Source organism: Prunus avium, chromosome 3, assembly GCF_965620075.1.
Source record: "Prunus avium chromosome 3, drPruAviu1.hap1.1, whole genome shotgun sequence".
In the NCBI taxonomy this organism is placed as follows: domain Eukaryota; kingdom Viridiplantae; phylum Streptophyta; class Magnoliopsida; order Rosales; family Rosaceae; genus Prunus; species Prunus avium.
In genome coordinates, this window is record NC_142286.1 from 23,044,155 (window position 1) to 23,063,700 (window position 19,546).

Here is a 19,546-nt window from a genome sequence, read left to right on the forward strand (position 1 = left end):
TTTATTGGTGAAGTGCATCAACCAATTCTGATTTTCTAATACAAGTGCATCAACCAATTCAAATTTTCTAATACAAGTGCATCAACCAATTCAAGATTTTATAATACAAGTGTTGTATGCATTAGCCATATTGAATTCAGATTTTCACTTCCCCTAGGCCTATAAATAGGGATGTTCTCTAAGCTTGTAAACACACCTCAAGGGGGGGAGCTCTCAAACACTTCTCTAGAGCTCCCTTCCATTCTCTCCCTCAAATTCTCTTAATTTTGCTTTCTAGTTCTCAATTCTAGCTTTCCTTTTGCTTCTTAGTTGTAGTTTATTTTTCTTTGTAATGTAAATTCTTTTCTTAAGTTTTCAAGTTGAATTAGTTTCCAAGTTTCAATTATGGTTTTTGTTCTTATTCATTATGCTTATAAGTTAATATGCTAGTTTGAATGATTGATCACCATTTAGGCTTGCATGTTAGCTATCTTGGTTTGAATTAAGAGTATACACCATGCTTTAATTCGAATTGAACTATGAACAGGAAGAGTATGTATGGACATTCGACAACAGGGATTAGATACATGCTTGGTTGTTTAAATTGTTCTTCTATGCTTAATGGGTTCCTAATGCTTAATTTTAGGTTAGACAACAAATGATCAAATTAGGGAACTAGGAACACAAGGTTAAGACCAAACACCATGGCTTAATCATACTTTAGCTAGAATCAATCCGTTAATCTAATTGAACTTGGGAACTTATTTGCTTGAGTTATTTCTTCCATGTTTTATTTATTTCCTTTCTTTTTCATTTCTGTTTTGTGTAGGGAAAATGAATTGGATCATTCAATCACCAATCCCTGTGGAATCGACCTCGCACTTACATACGCTAAACTACCAACGGTTCGTGCACTTGCGAGTATCACAAGTTGAGGATGCAGCTTAATCCATTTCGGTGCAGCTGTATCTACACAACAAGTCATTTGGTGAGTTTTGAGTGAAATCCAATCGCTAGAAGTATGGAATACACCAACCTCTCCAATTAGGAACGAACTGCCGTTGAACTTGAATTGTCCAATTTCTCACACCTATTGATTTCGGATCGAGCCCCAAACTTGGGCAACATCATAATATGGCGGGAGGAGTATTGTGGTGAGTGAAATCCAATCGGTAGAAGTATGGAATACACCAACCACTCCAATTAGGAACGAACTGCCGTTGAACTTGAATTGTCCAATTTCTGACACCTATTGATTTCGGATCGAGCCCCAAACTTGGGGAACATCATAATATGGTGGGAGGAGTCATTTGGTGAGTTTTGAGTGAAATCCAATCGCTAGAAGTATGGAATACACCAACCACTCCAATTACGAACGAACTGCCGTTGAACTTGAATTGTCCAATTTCTCACACCTATTGATTTCGGATCGAGCCCCAAACTTGGGCAACATCGTAATATGGTGGGAGGAGTCATTTGGTGAGTTTTGAGTGAAATCCAATCACTAGAAGTATGGAATACACCAACCACTCCAATTAGGAACGAACTGCCGTTGAACTTCAATTGTCCAATTTCTCACACCTATTGATTTCGGATCGAGCCCCAAACTTGGGCAACATCGTAATATGGTGGGAGGAGTCATTTGGTGAGTTTTGAGTGAAATCCAATCGGTAGAAGTATGGAATACACCAACCACTCCAATTAGGAACGAACTGCCGTTGAACTTGAATTGTCCAACTTCGAACACCTATTGATTTCGGATAGAGCCCAAAACTTGGGCAACATCATAATATGGTGGGAGGAGTCATTTGGTGAGTTTTGAGTGAAATCCAATCGCTAGAAGTGTGGAATACACCAACTACTCCAATTTGGAACGAACTGCCGTTGAACTTGAATTGTCCAATTTGGAACACCTATTGATTTCGGATCGAGCCCAAACCTTGGGCAACACCGTAATATGGTGGGAGGAGTCATTTGGTGAGTCTTGAGTGAAATCCAAACGCTAGAAGTATGGAATACACCAACCACTCCAATTAGAAACGAACTGCCGTTGAACTTGAATTGTCCAACTTCGAACACCTATTGATTTCGGATCGAGCCCAAAACTTGGGCAACATCATAATATGGTGGGAGGAGTCATTTGGTTAGTTTTGAGTGAAATCCAATCGCTAGAAGTATGGAATACACCAACCACTCCAATTGGGAACGAATTGCCGTTGAACTTGAATTGTCCAATTTCGAACACCTATTGATTTCGGATCGAGCCCCAAACTTGGGCAACATCATAATATGGTGGGAGGAGTCATTTGGTGAGTTTTGAGTGAAATCCAATTGCTAGAAGTATGCAATACACCAACCACTCCAATTAGGAACGAACTACCGTTGAACTTGAATTTTCCAATTTCGAACACCTATTGATTTCGGATCGAGCCCCAAACTTGGGCAACATCATAATATGGTGGGAGGAGTCATTTGGGGAGTTTTGAGTGAAATCCAATCGCTAGAAGTATGGAATACACCAACCACTCCAATTAGGAACGAACTTCCGTTGAACTTGAATTGTCCAAGTTCTCACACCTATTGATTTCGGATCGAGCCCCAAACTTGGGCAACATCATAATATGGTGGGAGGAGTCATTTGGTGAGTTTTGAGTGAAATCCAATCGCTAGAAGTATGGAATACACCAACCACTCCAATTAGGAACGAACTGCCGTTGAACTTGAATTGTCCAATTTCTCACGCCTATTGAGTTCGGATCGAGCCCCAAACTTGGGCAACATCATAATATGGTGGGAGGAGTCATTTGGTGAGTTTTGAGTGAAATCCAATTGCAAGAAGTATGGAATACACGAACCACTCCAATTAGGAACGAACTGCCGTTGAACTTGAATTGTCCAATTTCGAACACCTATTGATTTCGGATCGATCCCCAAACTTGGGCAACATCATAATATGGTGGGAGGAGTCATTTGGTGAGTTTTGAGTGAAATCCAATCGTTAGAAGTATGGAATACACCAACCACTCCAATTAGGAACGAAATGCCGTTGAACTTGAATTGTCCAATTTGGAACACCTATTGATTTCGGATCGAGCCCAAAACTTGGGCAACATCATAATATGGTGGGAGGAGTCATTCGGTTAGTTTTGAGTGAAATCCAATCGCTAGAAGTATGGAATACACCAACCACTCCAATTGGGAACGAACTGCCGTCCAACTTGAATTGTCCAATTTCGAACACCTATTGATTTCGGATCAAGCCCCAAACTTGGGCAACATCATAATATGGTGGGAGGAGTCATTTGGTGAGTTTTGAGTGAAATCCAATTGCTAGAAGTATGGAATACACCAACCACTCCAATTAGGAACGAACTGCCGTTGAACTTGAATTGTCCAATTTGGAACACCTATTGATTTCGGACCAAGCCCCAAACTTGGGCAACATCATAATATGGTGGGAGGAGCCATTTGTTGAGTTTTGAGTGAAATCCAATCGCTAGAAGTATGGAATACACCAACCACTCCAATTAGGAACGAACTGCCGTTGAACTTGAATTGTCCAATTTCTAACACCTATTGATTTCGGATCGAGACCAAAACTTGGGCAACATCATAATATGGTGGGAGGAGTCATTTGGTGAGTTTTGAGTGAAATCCAATCGCTAGACGTATGGAATACGCCAACCACTCCAATTAGGAACGAACTACCGTTGAACTTGAATTGTCCAATTTGGAACACCTATTGATTTCGGATCAAGCTCCAAATTTGGGCAACATCATAATATGGTGGGAGGAGTCCTTTGGGGAGTTTAGAGGGAAATCCAATCGCTAGAAGTATGGAATACACCAACCACTCCAATTTGGAACGAACTGCCGTTGAACTTGAATTGTCCAATTTCTCACACCTATTGATTTCGGATCGAGCCCCAAACTTGGGCAACATCATAATATGGTGGGATGAGTCATTTGGTGAGTTTTGAGGGAAATCCAATAGCTAGAAGTATGGAATACACCAACCACTCCAATTAGGAACGAACAGTCGTTGAAATTGAATTGACCAATTTCTCACACCGATTGATTTCGAATCGAGCCCAAAACTTGGGAAACATCATAATATGGTGGGAGGAGTCATTTGGTGAGTTTTGAGAGAAATCCAATCGCTAGAAGTATGGAATACACCAACCACTCCAATTAGGAACGAACTGCCGTTGAACTTGAATTGTCCAATTTCGAACATCTATTGATTTCGGATCGAGCCCAAAACTTGGGCAACATCATAATATGGTGGGAGGAGTCATTTGGTGAGTTTTGAGTGAAATCCAATCGCTAGAAGTATGGAATACACCAACCACTCCAATTAGGAACGAACTGCCGTTGAAGTTGAATTGTCCAATTTCTCACACCTATTGATTTCTGACCGAGCCCCAAACTTGGGCAACATCATAATATGGTGGGAGGAGTCATTTGGTGAGTTTTGAGTGAAATCCAATCGCTAGACGTATGGAATACGCCAACCACTCCAATTAGGAATGAACTACCGTTGAACTTGAATTGTCCAATTTGGAACACCTATTGATTTCGGACCATGCTCCAAACTTGGGGAACATCGTAATATGGTGAGAGGAGTCATTTGGTGAGTTTTGAGTGAAATCCAATCGCTAGCAGTATGGAATACACCAACCACTCCAATTAGGAACGAACTGCCGTTGAACTTGAATTGTCCAATTTCGAACACCTATTGATTTCGGATCGATCCCCAAACTTGGGCAACATCATAATATGGTGGGAGGAGTCATTTGGTGAGTTTTGAGTGAAATCCAATCGCTAGAAGAGAATACACCAACCACTCCAATTAGGAACGAAATGCCGTTGAACTTGAAATGTCCAATTTCTCACACCTACTGATTTCGGATCGAGCCCAAAACTTGGGAAACATCATAATATGGTGGGAGGAGTCATTTGGTGGGTTTTGAGTGAAATCCAATCGCTAGAAGTATGGAATACACCAACCACTCCAATTAGGAACGAACCGCCGTTGAAATTGTATTGTCCAATTTCTCACACCTATTGATTTCGGACCGAGCCCAAAACTTGGGCAACATCATAATACGGTGGGTGGAGTCATTTTGTGAGTTTTGAGTGAAATCCAATCGCTAGAAGTATGGAATACACCAACCACTCCAATTAGGAACGAACTGCCGTTGAACTTGAATTGTCCAATTTCGAACATCTATTGATTTCGGATCGAGCCCAAAACTTGGGCAACATCATAATATGGTGGGAGGAGTCATTTGGTGAGTTTTGAGTGAAATCCAATCGCTAGAAGGATGGAATACACCAACCGCCCCAATTAGGAACGAACCGCCGTTGAAATTGAATTGTCCAATTTCTCACACCTATTGATTTCGGATCGAGCCCAAAACTTGGGCAACATCTTAATATGGTGGGAGGAGTCATTTGGTGAGTTTTGAGTGAAATCCAATCGCGAGAAGTATGGAATACACCAACCATTCCAATTAGGAACGAACTGCCGTTGAACTTGAATTGTCCAATTTCGAACACCTATTGATTTCGGATCACGCCCAAAACTTGGGAAACATCATAATATGGTGGGAGGAGTCCTTTGGTGAGTTTTGAGTGAAATCCAATCGCTAGAAGTATGGAATACACCAACCAATCCAATTAGGAACGAACTGCCGTTGAACTTCAATTGTCCAATTTGGAACACCTATCGATTTCGGATCGAGCCCGAAACTTGGGCAACATCATAATATGGTGGGAGGACTCATTTGGTGAGTTTTGAGTGAAATCCAATAGCTAGAAGTATGGAATACACCAACCACTCCAATTAGGAACGAACTGTCGTTGAAATTGAATTGACCAATTTCTCACACCTATTGATTTCGGATCGAGCCCTAAACTTGGGCAACATCATAATATGGTGGGAGGAGTCAATTGGTGAGTTTTGAGTGAAATCCAATCGCTAATTTCGAACACCTATTGAGTTCGGATCGAGCCCAAAACTTGGGCAACATCATATTATGGTGGGAGGAGTCCTTTGGTGTGTTTTGAGTGAAATCCAATCGCTAGAAGTATGGAATACACCAACCACTCCAATTCAGAACGAATTGCCGTTGAACTTGAATTGTCCAATTTCTCACACCTATTGATTTCGGATCGAGTCCAAAACTTGGGCAACATCATAATATGGTGCGAGGAGTCCTTTGGTGAGTTTTGAGTGAAATCCAATCGCTAGAAGTATGGAATACACCAACCACTCCAATTAGGAACGAACTGCCGTTGAACTTGAATTGTCCAATTTCTCAAACCTATTGATTTCGGATCAAGCCCAAAACTTGGGCAACATCATAATATGGTGGGAGGAGTCATTTGGTGAGTTTTGAGTGAAATCCAATCGCTTGAAGTATGGAATACACCAACCACTCCAATTAGGAACGAACTGCCGTTGAACTTTAATTGTCCAATTTGGAACACCAATCGATTTCGGATCGAGCCCAAAACTTGGGCAACATCATAATATGGTGGGAGGAGTCATTTGGTGAGTTTTCAGTGAAATCCAATGGCTAGAAGTATGGAATACACCAACCACTCCAATTAGGAACGAACTGTCGTTGAAATTCAATTGACGAATTTCTCACACCTATTGATTTCGGATCGAGCCCAAAACTTGGGCAACATCATAATATGGTGGGAGGAGTCATTTGGTGAGTTTTGAGTGAAATCAAATCGCCAGAAGTATGGAATACACCAACCATCGATTTGGAACGAACTGTCGTTGAAATTGAATTTACCAATTTCTCACACCTATTGATTTCAGATCGAGCCCAAAACTTGGGCAACATCATAACATGGTGGGAGGAGTCATTTGATGAGTTCTGAATGAAATCCAATCGCTAGAAGTATGGAATACACCAACCACTCCAATTAGGAACGAACTGCCGTTGAACTTGAATTGTTCAATTTGGAACACCTATTGATTTCGGACCAAGCCCAAAATTGGGCAACATCATAATATGGTGGGAGGAATCATTTGGTGAGTTTTGAGTGAAATCCAATCGCTAGAAGTATGGAATACACCAACCACTCCAATTAGGAACGAACTGCCGTTGAACTTGAATTGTCCAATTTCTCACACCTATTGATTTCGGATCGAACCCCAAACTTGTGCAACATCATAATACGGTGGGAGGAGTCTTTTGGTGAGTTTTGAGTGAAATCCAATCGCTAGAAGTTTGGAATACACCGACCACTCCGATTAAGAACGAAGTGCCGTTGAATTTGAATTGTCCAATTTGGAACACCTATTGATTTCGGATGGAGCCCAAAACTTGGGCAACATCATAATATGGTGGTGGGAGTCATTTGGTGAGTTTTGAGTGAAATCCAATCGCTAGAAGTATGGAATACACCAACCACTCCAATGAGGAACAAACTGCCGTTGAACTTGTATTCTCCAATTTGGAACACCTATTGATTTCGGATCGAGCCCAAAACTTGGGCAACAACATAATATGGTGGTAGGAGTCATTTGGTGAGTTTTGAGTGAAAAAAAATCGCTAGAAATATGGAATACACCAACCACTCCAATTAGGAACGAAATTCCGTTGAACTTGAATTGTCCAATTTGGAACACCAATTGATTTCGGATCGAGCCAAAAACTTGGGCAACATCATAATATGGTGGGAGGAGTCATATGGTGAGTTTCGAGTGAAATCCAATCGCTAGAAGTATGGAATGCACCAACCACTCCAAGTTGGAACGAACTGCCGTTGAACTTGAATTGTCCAATTTCGAACACCTATTGATTTCGGATCGAGCCCAAAACTTGGGTAACATCATAATATGGTGGGAGGAGTCATTTGACGAGTTTTTAGTGAAATCCAATCGCTAGAAGTATGGAACGCACCAACCACTCCAATTAGGAACGAACTGCCGTTGAACTTGAATTGTCCAATTTGGAACACCTATTGATTTCGGATCGAGCCCAACACTTGGGCAACAACATAATATGGTGGGATGAGTCATTTCGTGAGTTTTGAGTGAAATTCAATCGCTAGAAGTATGGAATACACCAACCACTCCAATTAGGAACGAACTGCCGTTGAACTTGAATTGTCCAATTTGGAACACCTAATGATTTCGGATCGAGCCCAAAACTTGGGCAACATCATAATATGGTGGGAGGAGTCATTTGGTGAGTTTTGAGTGAAATCCAATCGCCAGAAGTATGGAATACACCAACCAATCCAATTAGGAAGTTATTGCCGTTGAACTTGAATTGTCCAATTTGGAACCCCTATTGATTTCGGATCGAGCCCAAAACTTGGGCAACAACATAATATGGTGGGAGGAGTCATTTGGTGAGTTTTGAGTGAAATCCAATCGCTAGAAGTATGGAATACACCAACCACTCCAATTAGGAACGAACTGCCGTTGAACTTGAATTGTCCAATTTCTCACACCTATTGATTCCGGATCAATCCAAAACTTGGGCAACATCATAATATGGTGGGAGGAGTCATTTGGTGAGTTTTGAGTGAAATTCAATCGCTAGAGGTATGGAATACACCAACCACTCCAATTAGGAACGAACTGCCGTTGAACTTGAATTGTCTAACTTGGAACACCTATTGATTTCGGATCGAGACCAAAACTTGGGCAACAACATAATATGGTGGGAGGAGTCATTTGGTTAGTTTTCAGTGAAATCCAATCGCTAGAAGTTTGGAATACACCAACCACTCCAATTAGGAACGAACTGCCGTTGAACTTGAATTGTCCAATTTCTCACACCTATTGATTTCGGTTCGAGCCCAGAACTTGGGCAACATCATAATATGGTGGGAGGAGTCATTTGGTGAGTTCTGAGTTAAATCCAATCGCTAGAAGTATGGAATACACCAACCACTCCAATTAGGAACGAACTGCCGTTGAACTTGAATTGTTCAATTTGGAACACCTATTGATTTCGGACCAAGCCCAAAATTGGGCAACATCATAATATGGTGGGAGGAATCATTTGGTGAGTTTTGAGTGAAATCCAATCGCTAGAAGTATGGAATACACCAACCACTCCAATTAGGAACGAACTGCCGTTGAACTTGAATTGTCCAATTTCTCACACCTATTGATTTCGGATCGAACCCCAAACTTGTGCAACATCATAATACGGTGGGAGGAGTCTTTTGGTGAGTTTTGAGTGAAATCCAATCGCTAGAAGTATGGAATACACCAACCACTTCAATTAGGAACGAACTGCCGTTGAACTTGAATTGTCCAATTTCTCACACCGATTGATTTCGGATCGAGCCCAAAACTTCAGCAAAATGATAATATGGTGGGAGGAGTCATTTGGTGAGTTTTGAGTGAAATCCAATCGCGAGAAGTATGGAATATACCAACCAATCCAATTAGGAACGAACTGCCGTTGAACTTGAATTGTACAAATTGGAACAACTATTGGTTTCGGATCGAGCCCAAAACTTGGGCAACATCATAATATGGTCGGAGGAGTCATTTGGTGAGTTTTGAGTGAAATCCAATCAATAGAAGTTTGGAATACAACAACCACTCCAATTAGGAACGAACTGCCGTTGAACTTGAATTATCCAATTTGGAACACCTATTGATTTCGGATCGAGCCCAAAACTTGGGCAACAACATAATATGGTGGGAGGAGTCATTGGGTGAGTTTTGAGTGAAAACAAATCGCTAGAAATATGGAATACACCAACCACTCCAATTAGGAACGACCTGCCGTTGAACTTGAATTGTCCAATTTGGAACACCTATTGATTTCGGATCGAGCCCAAAACTTGGGCAACATCATAATATGGTGAGAGGAGTCATTTGGTGAGTTTTGAGTGAAATCCAATTGCTTGAAGTCATGAATACACCAACCACTCCCATTAGGAACGAACTGCCGTTGAACTTGAATTGTCCAATTTCTCACACCTATTGATTTCGGATAGAGCCAAAAGCTTGGGCAACATCATAATATGGTGGGTGGAGTCATTTTTGTGAGTTTTGAGTGAAATCCAATCGCTAGAAGTATGGAATACACCAACCACTCCAATTAGGAACGAACTGCCGTTGAACTTGAATTGTCCAATTTGGAACACCTATTGATTTCGGATCGAGCCCAAAACTTGGGCAACATCATAATATGGTGGGAGGAGTCATTTTGGTGAGTTTTGAGTGAAATCCAATCGCTAGAAGTATGGAATACACCAACCACTCCAATTAGGAACGAACTGCCGTTGAACTTGAATTGTCCAATTTGGAACACCTATTGATTTCGGATCGAGCCCAAAACTTGGGCAACATCATAATATGGTGGGAGGAGTCATTTGGTGACTTTTGAGTGAAATCCAATCGCTAGAAGTAAGGAATACACCAACCACTCCAATTAGGAACGAACTGCCGTTGAACTTGAATTGTCCAATTTCGAACAGCTATTGATTTCGGATCGAGCCCAAAACTTGGGCAACAACATAATATGGTGGGAGGAGTCATTTGGTGAGTTGTGAGTGAAATCCAATCGCTAGAAGTAAGGAATACACCAACCACTACAATTAGGAACGAATTGCCGTTGAACTTGAATTGTCCAATTTCTCACACCTATTGATTTCGGATCGAGCCCCAAACTTGGGGAACATCATAATATGGTGGGAGGAGTCATGTGGTGAGTGAAATCCAATCGCTTGAAGTATGGAATATACCAACCACTCCAATTAGGAACGAACTGCCGTTGAACTTGAATTGTCCAATTTGGCTCACCTATTGATTTCGAATCGAGCCCAAAACTTGGCCAACATCATAATATGGTGGGAGGAGTCAGTTGGTGAGTTTTGAGCGAAATCCAAACGCTAGAAGTATGGAATTCAACAACTACTCCGATTAGGAACAAACTGTCGTTGGAATTGAATTGACCAATTTCTCACACCTATTGATTTCGGATCGAGCCCCAAACTTGGGGAACATCATAATATGGTGGGAGGATTCATTTGGTGAGTTTTGAGTGAAATCCAATTGCTAGTAGTATGGAATACACCAACCTTTCCAATTAAGAACGAACTGCCGTTGAATTTGAAATGTCCAATTTGGAACACCTATTGATTTCGGATGGAGCCCAAAACTTGGGCAACATCATAATATTGTGGGAGGAGTCATTTGGAGAGTTTTGAGTGAAATCCAATCGCTAGAAGTATGAATACACCAACCACTCCAATTTGGAACGAACTGCCGTTGAAGTTGAATTGTCCAATTTCGAACACCTATTGATTTCGGATCGAGCCCAAAACTTGGGAAACATCATAATATGGTGGGAGGAGTCATTTGGTGAGTTTTGAGTGAAATCCAATCGCTAGAAGTGTGGAATACACCAACCACTCCAATTAGGAACGAACTGCCGTTGAACTTGAATTGTTCAATTTGGAACACCTATTGATTTCGGACCAAGCCCAAAATTGGGCAACATCATAATATGGTGGGAGGAATCATTTGGTGAGTTTTGAGTGAAATCCAATCGCTAGAAGTATGGAATACACCAACCACTCCAATTAGGAACGAACTGCCGTTGAACTTGAATTGTCCAATTTCTCACACCTATTGATTTCGGATCGAACCCCAAACTTGTGCAACATCATAATACGGTGGGAGGAGTCTTTTGGTGAGTTTTGAGTGAAATCCAATCGCTAGAAGTATGGAATACACCAACCACTTCAATTAGGAACGAACTGCCGTTGAACTTGAATTGTCCAATTTCTCACACCGATTGATTTCGGATCGAGCCCAAAACTTCAGCAAAATGATAATATGGTGGGAGGAGTCATTTGGTGAGTTTTGAGTGAAATCCAATCGCGAGAAGTATGGAATATACCAACCAATCCAATTAGGAACGAACTGCCGTTGAACTTGAATTGTACAAATTGGAACAACTATTGGTTTCGGATCGAGCCCAAAACTTGGGCAACATCATAATATGGTCGGTGGAGTCATTTGGTGAGTTTTGAGTGAAATCCAATCAATAGAAGTTTGGAATACAACAACCACTCCAATTAGGAACGAACTGCCGTTGAACTTGAATTATCCAATTTGGAACACCTATTGATTTCGGATCGAGCCCAAAACTTGGGCAACAACATAATATGGTGGGAGGAGTCATTGGGTGAGTTTTGAGTGAAAACAAATCGCTAGAAATATGGAATACACCAACCACTCCAATTAGGAACGAACTGCCGTTGAACTTGAATTGTCCAATTTGGAACACCTATTGATTTCGGATCGAGCCCAAAACTTGGGCAACATCATAATATGGTGAGAGGAGTCATTTGGTGAGTTTTGAGTGAAATCCAATTGCTTGAAGTCATGAATACACCAACCACTCCCATTAGGAACGAACTGCCGTTGAACTTGAATTGTCCAATTTCTCACACCTATTGATTTCGGATAGAGCCAAAAGCTTGGGCAACATCATAATATGGTGGGTGGAGTCATTTTTGTGAGTTTTGAGTGAAATCCAATCGCTAGAAGTATGGAATACACCAACCACTCCAATTAGGAACGAACTGCCGTTGAACTTGAATTGTCCAATTTGGAACACCTATTGATTTCGGATCGAGCCCAAAACTTGGGCAACATCATAATATGGTGGGAGGAGTCATTTTGGTGAGTTTTGAGTGAAATCCAATCGCTAGAAGTATGGAATACACCAACCACTCCAATTAGGAACGAACTGCCGTTGAACTTGAATTGTCCAATTTGGAACACCTATTGATTTCGGATCGAGCCCAAAACTTGGGCAACATCATAATATGGTGGGAGGAGTCATTTGGTGACTTTTGAGTGAAATCCAATCGCTAGAAGTAAGGAATACACCAACCACTCCAATTAGGAACGAACTGCCGTTGAACTTGAATTGTCCAATTTCGAACAGCTATTGATTTCGGATCGAGCCCAAAACTTGGGCAACAACATAATATGGTGGGAGGAGTCATTTGGTGAGTTGTGAGTGAAATCCAATCGCTAGAAGTAAGGAATACACCAACCACTACAATTAGGAACGAATTGCCGTTGAACTTGAATTGTCCAATTTCTCACACCTATTGATTTCGGATCGAGCCCCAAACTTGGGGAACATCATAATATGGTGGGAGGAGTCATGTGGTGAGTGAAATCCAATCGCTTGAAGTATGGAATATACCAACCACTCCAATTAGGAACGAACTGCCGTTGAACTTGAATTGTCCAATTTGGCACACCTATTGATTTCGAATCGAGCCCAAAACTTGGCCAACATCATAATATGGTGGGAGGAGTCAGTTGGTGAGTTTTGAGCGAAATCCAAACGCTAGAAGTATGGAATTCAACAACTACTCCGATTAGGAACAAACTGTCGTTGGAATTGAATTGACCAATTTCTCACACCTATTGATTTCGGATCGAGCCCAAAACTTGGGAAACATCATAATATGGTGGGAGGAGTCATTTGGTGAGTTTTGAGTGAAATCTAATCGCTGGAAGTGTGGAATACACCAACCACTCCAATTAGGAACGAACTGCCGTTGAACTTGAATTTTCCAATTTGGAACACCTATTGATTTCGGATCGAGCCCAAAACTTGGGCAACAACATAATATGGTGGGAGGAGTCATTTGGGGAGTTTTGAGTGAAATCCAATCGCTAGAAGTATGGAATACACCAACCAGTCCAATTAGGAACGAACTGCCGTAGAACTGGTATTGTCCAATTTCTCACGCCAATTGAATTCGGATCGAGCCCAAAACTTGGGCAACAACATAATATGGTGGGAGGAGTCATTTGGGGAGTTTTGAGTGAAATCCAAACGCTAGAAGTATGGAATACACCAACCACTCCAATTAGGAACGAACTGCCGTTGAACTTGACTTGTCCAATTTCTCACACCTATTGATTTCGGATCGAGCCCAAAACTTGGGCAACATCATAATATTGTGGGAGGAGTGATTTGGTGAGTTTTGAGTGAAATCCAATCGCTAGAAGTAAGGAATACAACAACCACTCCAATTAGGAACGAACTGTCGTTGAACTTGACTTGTCCAATTTCTCACACCTATTGATTTCGGATCGAGCCCAAAACTTGGGCAACATCATAATATTGTGGGAGGAGTCATTTGGTGAGTTTTGAGAGAAATCCAATCGCTAGAAGTTTGGAATACACCAACCACTCCAATTAGGAACGAACTGCCGTTGAACTTGAATTGTCCAATTTGGAACACCTATTCATTTCGGATCGAGCCCAAAACTTAGGCAACATCATAATATGGTGGGAGGAGTCATTTGGTGAGTTTTGAGTGAAATCCAATCTCTAGAAGTTTGGAATACACCAACCACTCCAATTAGGAACGAACTGTCGTTGAACTTGAATTGTCCAATTTGGAACACCTATTGATTTCGGATCGAGCCCAAAACTTGGGCAACATCATAATATGGTGGGAGGAGTCATTTGGTGAGTTTTGAGTGAAATCCAATCGCTAGAAGTATGGAATACACCAACCAGTCCAATTAGGAACGAACTGCCGTTGAACTTGAATTGTCCAATTTCTCACACCTATTGATTTCGGATCGAGCCCAAAACTTGGGCAACATCATAATATGGTGGGAGGAGTCATTTGGTGAGTTTTGATTGAAATCCAATCGCTAGAAGTATGGAATACACCAACCACTCCAATTAGGAACGAACTGCCGTTGAACTTGACTTGTCCAATTTCTCACACTTATTGATTTCGGATCTAGCCCAAAACTTGGGCAACATCATAATATCGTGGGAGGTGTCATTTGGTGAGTTTTTAGTGAAATCCAATCGCTAGAAGTATGGAATACAACAACTACTCCGATCAGGAACGAACTGTCGTTGAAATTGAATTGACCAATTTCTCACACCTATTGATTTCGTATCGATCCCAAAACTTGGGCAACATCATAATATGGTGTGAGGAGTCATTTGGTGAGTTTTGAGTGAAATCCAATCGCTAGAAGTATGGAATACACCAACCACTCCAATTAGGAACGAACTGCCGTTGAACTTGAATTGTCCAATTTCTCACACCTATTGATTTCGGATCGAGCCCAAAACTTGGGAAACACCATAATATGGTGGGAAGAGTCATTTGGTGAGTTTTGAGTGAAATCCAATTGCTAGAAGTATGGAATACTGCAACTACTCCAATTAGGAACGAACTGTCGTTGAAATTGAATTGACCAATTTCTCACACCTATTGATTTCGGATCGAGCCCAAAACTTGGGCAACATCATAATATCGTGGGAGAAGTCATTTGGTGAGTTTTGAGTGAAATCCAATCGCTAGAAGTATGGAATACACCAACCACTCCAATTAGGAACGAACTGCCATTGAACAGGAATTGTCCAATTTCTCAACCCTATTGACTTCGGATCGAGCCCAAAACTTGGGCAACATCATAATATGGTGGGAGGAGTCATTTGGTGAGTTTTGAGTGAAATCCAATCACTAAAAGTATGGAATACACCAACCACTCGAATTAGGAACAAACTGCCGTTGAACTTGACTTGTCCAATTTCTCACACTTCTTGATTTCGGATCGAGCCCAAAACTTGGGCAACATCATAATATCGTGGGAGGAGTCATTTGGTGAATTTTGAGTGAAATCCAATCGCCAGAAGTATGGAATACAACAACTACTCCGATTAGGAACGAACTGTCGTTGAAATTGAATTGACCAATTTCTCACACCTATTGATTTCGGATCGAGCCCAAAACTTGGGCAACATCATAATATGGTGTGAGGAGTCATTTGGTGAGTTTTGAGTGAAATCCAATCGCTAGAAGTATGGAATACACCAACCACTCCAATTAGGAACGAACTGCCGTTGAACATGAATTGTCCAATTTGGAACACCTATTGATTTCGGATCGAGCCCAAAACTTGGGCAACATCATAATATGGTGGGAGGAGTCATTGGGTGAGTTTTGAGTGAAATCCAATCGCTAGAAGTATGGAATACACCAACCACTCCAATTAGGAACGAACTGCCGTTGAACTTGAATTGTCCAATTTCTCACACCTATTGATTTCGGATCGAGCCCAAAACTTGGGCAGAATCATAATATGGTGGGAGGAGTCATTTGGTGAGTTTTGAGTGAAATCCAAACGCTAGAAGTATGGAATACACCAACCACTCCAACTAGGAACGAACTGCCGTTGCACTTGAATTGTACAATTTGGAACACCTATTGATTTCGAATCGAGCCCAAAACTTGGGAAACGTCATAATACGGTGGGAGGAGTCATTTGGTTCGTTTAGAGTGAAATCCAATCACTAGAAGTATGGAATACACCAACCACTCCAATTAGGAACGAACTGCCGTTGCACTCGAATTGTCCAATTTGGAACACTTATTGATTTCGGATCGAGCCCAAAACTTGGGCAACATCATAATATGGTGGGAGGAGTCATTTGGTTAGTTTTGAGTGAAATCCAATCGCTAGAAGTATGAAATACACCAACCACTCCAATTAGGAATGAACTGCCGTTGAACTTGAATTGTCAAATTTCTCACACCTATTGATTTCGGATCGAGCCCCAAACTTGGGCAACATTATAATATGGTGGGAGGAGTCATTTGGTGAGTTTTGAGTGAAATCCAATCGCTAGAAGTAGGGAATACACCAACCACTCCAATTAGGAACGAACTGCCGTTGAACTTGAATTGTCCAATTTGGAACACCTATTGATTTCGGATCGAACCCAAAACATGGGCAACACCATAATATGGTGGGAGGAGTCATTTGGTGAGTTTTGAGTGAAATCCAATCACTAGAAGTATTGAATACACCAACCACTCCAATTAGGATGGAACTGCCGTTGAACTTGAATTGTCCAATTTCCGACACCTGTTGATTTCGGATCGAGCCCAAAACTTGGGCAACATCATAATATGGTGGGAGGAGTCATTTTGTTAGTTTTGGGTGAAATCCAATCGCTGGAACTATGGAATACACCAACCACTCCAATTAGGAACGAACTGCCGTTGAACTTGAATTGTCCAATTTGGAACACCTATTGATTTCAGATCGAGCCCAAAACTTGGGCAACATCATAATATGGTGGGAGGAGTCATTTGGTGAGTTTTGAGTGAAATCCAATAGCTAGAAGTATGGAATACACCAACCACTCCAATTAGGAACGAACTGCCGTTGAACTTGAATTGTCCAATTTGGAACACCTATTGATTTCGGATCGAGCCCAAAACTTGGGCAACATCATAATATGGTGGGAGGAGTCATTGCGTGAGTTTTGAGTGAAATCCAATCGCTAGAAGTATGGAATACACCAACCACTCCAATTAGGAACGAACTGTCGTTGAACTTGAATTGTCCAATTTCTCACACCTATTGATTTCGGATCGAGCCCAAAACTTGGGCAGAATCATAATATGGTGGGAGGAGTCATTTGGTGAGTTTTGAGTGAAATCCAAACGCTAGAAGTATGGAATACACCAACCACTCCAACTAGGAACGAACTGCCGTTGAACTTGAATTGTCCAATTTGGAACACCTATTGATTTCGAATCGAGCCCAAAACTTGGGAAACATCGTAATATGGTGGGAGGAGTCATTTGGTTCGTTTAGAGTGAAATCCAATCAATAGAAGTATGGAATACACCAACCACTCCAATTAGGAACGAACTGCCGTTACACTCGAATTGTCCAATTTGGAACACTTATTGATTTCGGATCGAGCCCAAAACTTGGGCAACATCATAATATGGTGGGAGGAGTCATTTGGTGAGTTTTGAGTGAAATCCAATTGCTAGAAGTATGGAATACACCAACCACTCCAATTAGGAACGAACTGCCGTTGAACTTGAATTGTCCAATTTGGAACACCTATTGATTTCGGATCGAGCCCAAAACTTGGGCAACATCATAATATGGTGGGAGGAGTCATTGGGTGGGTTTTGAGTGAAATCCAATCGCTAGAAGTATGGAATACACCAACCACTCCAATTAGGAACGAACTGCCGTTGAACTTGAATTGTCCAATTTCTCACACCTATTGATTTCGGATCGAGCCCAAAACTTGGGGAGAATCATAATATGGTGGGAGGAGTCATTTGGTGAGTTTTGAGTGAAATCCAAACGCTAGAAGTATGGAATACACCAACCACTCCAACTAGGAACGAACTGCCGTTGAACTTGAATTGTCCAATTTGGAACACCTATTGATTTCGAATCGAGCCCAAAACTTGGGAAACATCATAATATGGTGGGAGGAGTCATTTGGTTCATTTAGAGTGAAATCCAATCACTAGAAGTATGGAATACACCAACCACTCCAATTAGGAACGAACTGCCGTTGCACTCGAATTGTCCAATTTGGAACACTTATTGATTTCGGATCGAGCCCAAAACTTGGGCAACATCATAATATGGTGGGAGGAGTCATTTGGTGAGTTTTGAGTGAAATCCAATCGCTAGAAGTATGGAATACACCAACCACTCCAATTTGGAACGAACTGCCGTTGAACTTGAATTGTCCAAGTTGGAACACATATTGATTTCGGATAGTGCCCAAAACTTGGGCAACATCATAATATGGTGGGAGGAGTCATTTGGTTAGTTTTGAGTGAAATCCAATCGCTAGAAGTATGGAATACACCAACCACTCCAATTAGGAACGAACTGCCGTTGAACTTGAATTGTCCAAGTTGGAACACATATTGATTTCGGATAGTACCCAAAACTTGGGCAACATCATAATAAGGTGGGAGGAGTCATTTGGTTAGTTTTGAGTGAAATCCAATCGCTAGAAGTATGGAATACACCAACCACTCCAATTAGGAACGAACTGCCGTTGAACTTGAATTGTCCAATTTCTCACACCTATTGATTTCGGATCGAGCCCCAAACTTGGGCAACATCATAATATGGTGGGAAGAGTCATTTGGTGAGTTTTGAGTGAAATCCAATCGCTAGAAGTATGGAATACACCAACCACTCCAATTAGGAACGAACTGCCGTTGAACTCGAATTGTCCAATTTGGAACACCTATTGATTTCGGATCGAGCCCAAAACTTGGGCAACATCATAATATGGTGGGAGGAGTCATTTGGTGAGTTTTGAGTAAAATCCAATCGCTAGAAGTATGGAATACACCATCCACTCCAATTAGGAACAAACTGCCATTGAACTTGAATTGCCCAATTTGGAACACCTATTGATTTCGGATCGGGCCCAAAACTTGGGCAACATCATAATATGGTGAGAGGAGTCATTTGGTGAGTTTTGAATGAAATCCAATCGCTAGAAGTATGGAATACACCAACCACTCCAATTAGGAACGAGCTGCCGTTGAACTTGAATTGTCCAATTTGGAACACCTATTGATTTCGGATCGAGCCCAAAACTTGGGCAACATCATAATATGGTGGGAGGAGGCATTTGGCGAGTTTTGAGTGAAATCCAATCGCTAGAAGTATGGAATACACCAACCACTCCAATTAGGAACGAACTGCCGTTGA